General features: G+C 51.7%; 1 long non-coding RNA gene across 1 annotated transcript; it reads right to left on the bottom strand.

The window, feature by feature from the left end:
- Nucleotides 1-6941: 6941 nt before the first annotated feature.
- Nucleotides 6942-7906, bottom strand: LOC119367239. Its single transcript, XR_005176240.1, has 3 exons — nt 7701-7906; nt 7263-7526; nt 6942-7165 (listed from the first exon to the last, which is right to left on the bottom strand). It is a non-coding gene; the product is annotated as an uncharacterized LOC119367239 (long non-coding RNA).
- Between the last annotated feature and the right edge of the window lie 1060 nt (nt 7907-8966).

Here is an 8966-nt window from a genome sequence, read left to right on the forward strand (position 1 = left end):
CGTCGGAACAGGGTTGACGGTGGATTGTAACGGATCGTTTGTCCACTGTTCTGCACACAGCATGGCCAGTACTCATTTATTTGGGTCAGTTTTGCAATGCAATTGTGAAAATGGATACAATACCTAACTCCCAATACATGCTTATTTACCTGCCATTTGAATTTGCGGCTGGCTGCGTGCAGGAAATCCACCACTTTGGGATTCAAGTCCAGCTGCAGCTCTGTGCAGCTCAAACGAACGTATTGACCTCTTGATACAAGGTAACACTTGAATCTCATCTACACTTTACAAAAAAAGGGAAAATCATGGTCCCCAAGGGAGCATTCAGCTAATGCCGCAAAAATTTGACTGTCTGCCTATACAGCTGTCGGGTATACTAATGTTTCTGCCGAAACTGTGGTGCCCACAACTGGAGATGGCGCTATCGTCCAGGCAGCTCTTGTTCATACACTGTCTCGGCACGAAGGTACTCCCTCACTAGTGTGCTCAATTCACCCTCCATGCCCTTAAGCCACATACAAACCATCATATCATGCTCATGCGAAACTGATAGCTGTACTGCACCACACTTGAAAAAACATGATTGCCCAAACTTGAAGTTCACATATACTCTGCAAGTCAACCACATGGTCATAAAAACTATACACGCACGCCACGCGTCACCATTTCCCCGGCAACTGGATTTGCTCTCTTTATATGAAAAACAACCATAATCACGCCGTTTAAACCAACCATGTAATAGATACTTTCATGCATTTACATCCAAACAAATGTATCTTTGGCATTAGAGTATATTTCCACAGATTCCATACTTAAATCAACTTTCCAAAATTTGTGTAAAATTAACTTCCATCTATAATTGTAGCACACCTTTGGGCCCTGAATTCGAATTCATGTGTCGTGTAATACCCGGATTTAGTAAAGCTCAGTTGCACCTCATCTATAATAAAACGAACTTGCGCACTTGGAGTTCCTAGCATCGCATGTCCTTCTCCAAACACAGCAGCACAGGGAACTGTATGTGCTCCTGCTCCAAGTGCATCTCATATTCCTCCATACCTGATCAGCAATGGTAAGCTCGATCAACCAAACGTCCACTTGGCCTCAAATAACTTCAGCCATTACCATGTACCTCTTTCATATTTTCACAATGCGTTATGCATGAGACGACTGTCAAAAAACTGCTGTCTTCTGTTGGAGCTGGTCCTAGCAACTGGCAAGACATGGGAAATATTACCATACCATCTGCACCGAAGTTAGAGCCGGACATTGTGGTTCCAAGATTTCAGACGATAACAATAGACAAACCATCTTCTTCCGATGTCCACAACTGCTACAAGACTATGATAAAATGCGGCAAAACTGACCATGAAAGGTGCTGCACTATCCCTTTTCATATCACCATTAGATTTCATCAAAAGCTATTTTTCCAGTGTTTGCCATCAAGTATCAAATCTCCTGCTCATGAATGAAATTTGTTTGAACCTTGATTACCTTGGGAATGTAACCAAAACACTACACCTGGAGGTTATAAGTGTTGAGATGTAGATAACATATGTGTATTTCTTGTACAACAAGCCCTCCTCCTTCCATGTATAGTCGAGGACGTGGCTACCCTTTGTACTTATATATACGTGCATATTGCACCCGATCAATATATCGTGAGTTGCATAATTCTCTACATGGTATCAACCTTAGTCCGATCCACCCTCCCTTAGCGCGTCGCGTCGCCTCCCAGCCGCCGCCGCTTCCCTACGCCCGCGTCGCCGAACCCTCACCGCCGCCGTAGCTCTCCCTCCCGCGTCGCTGGCTCCCTGCCGCCGCTCCGCTCGCGATCCCTTCTTCTCGTCGCTAGCCGCACTCAACCCAAACCCTAACACCCTCGCTACCCGCTGCCATCTACCCAAACCCGCCCCGGCCGCCGCCTAACCCTAGCCGCACCTAAACCCTAGCCATGTCGGGTTCCAACCTTCTTTCCGACCGGTCCGCCGCCTCCACCCCTCCCGTGGTGAAGCCGCCGAACCCTTTCGACTCTTCCTCCGGCTCCTCCACCGCCACCCTTCCCGATCCCGCCTACATCCGTGATGTTCCCATTGAACGTCGCGTCCCGGTGATCCTCTCCCACAAAGAGGCGAACTTCTATGCTTGGAAGACATACTTCAATCTCCTCTTTCGTGAGTATAATCTGCAGGACCACATCGACGGCACCGCCAACCTCTTCGTCCTCAACCGCGACACCGACTGGCTGGCGATCGACGCCACCATCATCCGGTGGCTCTTTCTCACCGTGTCCAAAGACATCTTCCACACTGTCGTTCGCGACAAGGACGATGCATGCACGGTGTGGAACAAGATCGTCGGTCTCTTCACCGACAACAAGCTCCAACGGATCGTCTTCCTGCAGCAGGAGTTCTTCGGGTGTCATCAAAACGACTCCTCCGTCGACGACTACTGCATGCGTCTCAAGACCCTCTCCGACGAGCTCAATGACATCGGCTTCAAGGTGGGCGATGAGTTGCTCCTCTCCACCCTCACCGCCGGCCTCAATGAGGATCTCGGCAACGCTGCCTCCAACCTCACACTCATGGCGAACCCTACCTACGAGCGGGCGGTGGCTTATCTTCGTCTCGAGGAACGCCGGTTGAAGCATCTTCGCTCCCGTGCCGTTCACACCGCCTTCGCCGCCGGCTACTCACGCGGTGGCCCTCCGCCCTCGGGTGCTCCCCCCGGCTTCCCCGCGCCGTTCCAGGCGCCCCGGCCACCGACTGCTTCAGCGCCAAACGGCGCCTACGGCGCCCCGTACCAGCAGCGGCCACCGGTCCCTGGTGCCCCTGCGGCTCTTCCTCAACACTTGCCGCAGCAGCCGCAGCAACAACAGCCGCGCCAGCGACGCCGTGGCCGCGGTAAAGGCCAACAGCAGCAGCAACAGCCGCCGCCGGGCCCGTCCACCAGTAGCAGCAGCCGACGCCACCTTGGGGGGGTGGCCACAACCCCTGGACCGGGGTTGTGCACGCCTACACTATGCCCGTGCCCCGCCCCCCCGCTCCAAGCCTCCTCGGTCCCGGTCCTTCCGGGCATCAGGCCTTCTTTGCCGGTCAGCAAACCGGCCCGGTCGCTCCATCAACCTACTACGCTCCTGCTCCGGTTGGCTATGGCGGGCCAACCGCTAGCAATGGCGTGACCGGCTACTCAGGGTACCCTGCGCCGGCCTCTTATGATCCGGCTCTGCTTGCTGCTCTTCATCAACAGCCTCCGACCGGGGCTTACTCCGGCGGTGGTGACTGGTTCATGGACACCGGTGCATCTTCGCACATGGCCGCTTACCCGGGTAACCTCTCCTCCGTGTCTCCTATTCACACTTCTTCTCGTATCATTGTCGGTAATGGTGCTGGTCTTCCTATCACTCATATTGGTTCCACAAGTTTTCCTTCCAACTCTCGGCCACTTTATCTCAATAATGTTCTTGTGTCTCCCGAGCTTATTCAGAATCTAGTTTGTGTTCGTAAACTTTCTCGTGATAACTCTGTAACTGTGGAATTTGACGAAGCTGGTTTTTCTGTTAAGGACGCCCTCACACGGATGGTTCTTCACCGCTGTGACAGTCCCGGCGATACATACTCCGTCCAGCCTCCATCATCTTCACCTGCTAGACCAGTTGCACTTTCCGCCGGCGTTGATCTCTGGTATGCACGTCTCGGTCATCCTAGCTCCACCGCTCTTCGTCATATTATTAGGGATTTTTCTTTTACATGTAATAAAACGGATGCGCACTCTTGTCACGCATGCCGTCTGGGCAAACATGTTCGCCTTCCCTTTAGTACTTCATCCACAGTTGGGTCGTTACCTTTCGAGTTAATCCATAGTGATGTTTGGACCTCTCCTGTTGCTAGTAACACTGGTTTTTCATATTATCTTGTTATCTTGGATGACTTTTCTCATTTTGTGTGGACCTTTCCATTACGTAAGAAGTCCGATGTTGCTGCCACTCTCACGGCTTTCTACTCTTATGTAGCCACACAATTCGGTCGTCCCATTCTAGCTTTGCAAACTGACAACGGGAAAGAATTAGACAACACTACCATCCGCAACCTTCTCTCCACACATGGCACTGTTTTCCGTCTTACCTGTCCATACACCTCACAGCAGAACGGTCGGGCCGAACGCATCCTTCGCACTCTCAACGACTGCGTCCGCACCCTCCTTTTCCATGCCTACATGCCACCCCGCTTCTGGCCTGACGCTCTCGCTACTGCCACTCTCCTCATAAACCTTCGTCCATGTCGTACCCGGTGGAACTTCACACCTCACCACCTTCTCTTCGGGTCTCCTCCTTCATACGACGGTCTTCGTATATTTGGTTGTCTCTGTTACCCTAGTATTGTCGCCACCACTCCTCATAAACTGGCTCCTCGTTCCCTTCCATGTGTCTTCCTTGGTTACCCGGCTAACACCAAAGGCTATAGATGCTATGACCCGGTTTCCCACCGTGTCATCACATCCCGGCATGTTTATTTCGACGAGTTGTCTTTTCCTTTTAAACAGGAACAACAGGAGGCTTCTTCCTCGGCGCCCGGTCCCTCCTTGGTCGACCCTATCCGCCCTGGTTTAACCACCCGGCGTAGGGCGCCCCCTGGACGTGCGGCGCTTCGGCTCCTGCCCGCCGCTTCATCAGCTGCGCCGGCCTCCGAGCCGGCCTCCCAGCCGGCCTCCGCGCCGGCATCCGAGCCGGCCTCCGCGCCGGCCTCTCCGGCTGCTTCATCGCCGGGCTTCGCGCCGGCCTCTGTGCCGGTCTCCCCGGCTTCGTCGACTTCACCGGCCACTGGGTCGGCTCGCTCGCCGGAGTCGTCATCCTCTGTCCCGGCTTCTTCACAGCTGGGCGCGTCGCCGGCATCTTCACCACCAGGCTCGGCGCCTTCTCCGGTAGCGGCTGCTGTGCCACCGCCTGCTGGCCCTGTCACGCGGTCACGGTAGGCGTCCATCGGCCCAGCACTCGCTACCAACCGGACGTGTACACCTGCGTCGCTTCGACTTCTTCATCGCCATCACCCGTGCCGACCTCCGCCCGTTCCGCGCTTCGTGACCCCATGTGGTTCGCCGCGATGAAGGAGGAGTTTGATGCATTGCAACGCAATCACACCTGGCAGCTCGTCCCCCGTCCTCCTCAGGTCAACGTCATTACCGGGAAGTGGGTGTTCAAACACAAGTTTCATCCGGATGGTACTCTCGACCGACACAAGGCTCGTTGGGTCGTTCGCGGTTTTGGTCAACGAGCAGGTGTTGACTTCACCGACACCTTCGCCCCGGTTGTCAAACCCGGCACGATTTGGACTGTTCTTCAGCTCGCGGTCTCTCGCTCATGGCCTGTGCACCAGATGGATGTTTCGAATGCTTTTCTTCATGGTCACCTTGAGGAACAGGTGTTCTGTCAGCAGCCGACTGGATTTGTTGATGAGTCTTCTCCGGATCATGTGTGCTTGCTCTCTCGGTCTTTGTACGGCCTTAAGCAAGCTCCTCGCGCCTGGTACCAGCGCATCGCAGCTTTTCTCACTCAGCTTGGCTTCCGCTCCACTCGCTCCGATGCTTCACTGTTTGTCTACCACCAGGGTGATGCTACTGCCTACCTTCTGCTCTATGTTGACGACATCATCTTGACAGCATGCTCGCCTGCTCTTCTTCAACAGCTCACTGATCGTCTTCGTGCTGAATTTGCCATTAAGGATCTAGGTCCTCTGCACTATTTTCTCGGGATCGAGGTTCTTCGTCGAGCAGATGGCTTCTTTCTTCATCAGCGGAAGTATGCTCATGAGCTTCTGGATCGTGCCGGGATACTTAACTGCAAACCGGCTGCCACACCTGTTGATACGAAGGCCAAGCTCTCCGCCATAGATGGTTCTCCTGCTTCAGATGCTCCCTTCTATAGGTCAATTGTTGGTGCTCTTCAGTACCTCACTCTTACTCGACCGGAGCTCCAGTACGCTGTGCAGCAGGGTTGCCTCCATATGCATGCTCCACGTGATGCTCACTGGACCGCGGTCAAGCGCATTCTGCGCTACATCCGTGGCACCTTGGATCTTGGATTGTCACTTCAGGCTTCATCATCTTTGGACATGACGGCTTATTCTGACGCCGATTGGGCCGGCTTCCCTGACACGCGCCGCTCGACCTCTGGTTATTGCGTCTATCTTGGACCATCTCTCATCTCCTGGTCGTCCAAGCGGCAGCCTGTCGTCTCCCGCTCCAGTGCTGAAGCAGAGTACCGCGCCGTTGCCAACGTCGTCGCCGAGTGTTCCTGGCTTCGTCAGCTATTGCATGAGCTTTTGTCTCCGGTTGACAAGGCTACGATTGTCTACTGTGACAATGTTTCTGCGGTCTACCTCTCCGCCAACCCGGTTCATCATCGACGCACCAAGCACATTGAGATTGATATCCACTTTGTTCGGGAACAGGTCGCTTTGGGTCATGTGCGCGTGCTACATGTACCTACGTCCCAACAGTTTGCTGACATCATGACCAAGGGCTTGTCTACTACGTCTTTCGAGGAGTTCCGATCCAGTCTTTGCGTCGACCGTGGTGCCGCTTCGACTGCGGGGGGGTGTTGAGATGTAGATAACATATGTGTATTTCTTGTACAACAAGCCCTCCTCCTTCCATGTATAGTCGAGGACGTGGCTACCCTTTGTACTTATATATACGTGCATATTGCACCCGATCAATATATCGTGAGTTGCATAATTCTCTACAATAAGCTTTGTCAACCATGCACATACCTCTCAAATTATCTTGGCTCTTACTCATACCTTGATTCCTGCTAAAAATACAGACGAAATTCCTGAGTACACATAACTGACTATATTATAAGAATGACTAAAACTTTCTCATTTCAACAACAGGAAATGGGTTTCACTGAAAGCACCTTACGGCCTGGAGATGACTGGCCATGCTGTCTGCAGGAGTTATGGACCCAAACAAATGATTCGATTGTTTGTCCACTGTTCTGCAGACAGCATGGCCAGTATACCTTCTCACCATATTTTTCAGTATGTGCATGGTTGTGATCTGGCCTGTACTCATTTATGTACCACCCATTATCGCTTGATCGAAGCAATCTTATCATTGCGGGGCATCTGCATCGACAAGTCCGTGTGTTGCTCTTTTTTGGGATTCCCTGCAATAGCCGGAACAAGCGCAAGTGTGTCATCTTATTGGTATGCTCTGCTACAGAACACGTGAGCTAGACAAATATGTATGAATTCAGTACTTACATAGCAGCCACAAACTATCTCTTGCATACATTTTGTTCTTTCGACATTTAGCCTGCTCTTTCCATATCTTACTCCAAACCCAATCTCCCAAGAATAGAGATTGTACTAATCGTAGGCTTCTCCCAGTGAATCAAAGTTGCTTCCCACAACAGGAACTATGATAGTGTCAGTTTTTTTTCTGCATATCTGCATAATGTTGCTTCCAAAGCACTCATCCTGGCAGCACAAGGCGGTCGTTCAGTAGGTGAACGACTGACACGGATCCTGCATAATTTAGAAGCATGTAATTCAGGGTCATGCTCAAGTGCGTCGAGGAAGAACATGTGAAAACGTTTGCATTTCAGTATGCTAGCTAGCTTATCAGTGTGGATTAACACAATTTTTGAAGACTTCATATTCATATGCCACGACAGCTGAGTATTTGGCAAAGCACTGTACCTCTTCGTCCAGGCTGGGGCTTCCGGCTTGTCTCTGCCTGCAGATTGCTCCGAGGCTGGTGCCGTCAGGGCAACTCCCTCGCAAGTGATGTCCAACTCTAATTGGGCATTCACCGGAGCGTCGCCGGCCTCACCAATGCTGGACTCAGCAGGAGCACACAACATCGACTGGCATGGGTCGTAGGCGACCAAGGGCTCTCCGCCGCCGATATCCGGCAGGGGAAATCTTTGTGAAGAGAAGCAACATGTCAGTATGGAAAACGCTCGAAATGCATCCTCTACAACAGGGAATAGAAACTGGGTGCGGAGGAAGCTACCTGTCGACCGGATCTGACAAGAACTCGACTTCAACATCTCCGGTGGTCGTCATCTCCATAGCCATGCACTTCTGGTCTTAGGCGGTGCTGGTAGGGAGAGGATAGATTTGTTTTACTTTTCGGTGATGCACAGTGAACCTCAGGCCCACACTGTGGGGCCCACTCACCCATTCGGCGAACGGCGTCTTTGATGGGCCTGGCCGACGACGCTTGTTATGTACCGGGCCGCCCGAAATTTCGGACGGATCCGTAGCTGCGCGAGCCGCTTACGCGTGGGCCGGAGTTTAATACAATACACTACGCGTCACCGCATTGTTGGTCCAGCTATCGGGAGCGCGCGAGCTCGTCCACATCAACGCCGCTCTCGTTCCTCTGGTATTCGTATCATGCTGCTGTATGGAACATGTGAATTAGAAAAGTAGTATTACAATGCGCAAAGATGTAACCATTCCGTCGTAGAGGGAGCCAAAGCCTCAACATCTTCTGCCTGTACTAATAAATGAGCAAAGTCCAATTTCGGTGGATAATTTTACCCAACGTGACATTCAAATGAAAATGGTTTCGCCCGTATTAAATTCAGAAGACGGAAGAAATTAGTACAACCAGGGCCATTGCTTGATGTCACTGGCCACATAGAATTGCCTCTTAGTAAGGAGTATGCACTGATTTGGCATTTTGATTTGGGGAATTCTTCAGTTTAGCCGCGCTTGGGGAATTCTTCAGTTTCCCATCTCTAATGGATAACGGTTGTTAATTGTGTTCTAAAGTTATTTATTTGTTGATATGATCATTCTCTAAGTTAAATTGATCTTATGCAGATTCACCTATCGATATATTCTCCAAGTAAGTATGGGAATGGCTTCTGTTTTGCCGTAAGCATCCATATAGAAAAATTTATTTTGATGTGCCAGCTCTAGGTTCATAGATGTCCATATCGGACCTATCAGACT

Source organism: Triticum dicoccoides, chromosome 2B (genome assembly GCF_002162155.2).
Source record: "Triticum dicoccoides isolate Atlit2015 ecotype Zavitan chromosome 2B, WEW_v2.0, whole genome shotgun sequence".
Taxonomy (NCBI): Eukaryota; Viridiplantae; Streptophyta; class Magnoliopsida; order Poales; family Poaceae; genus Triticum; species Triticum dicoccoides.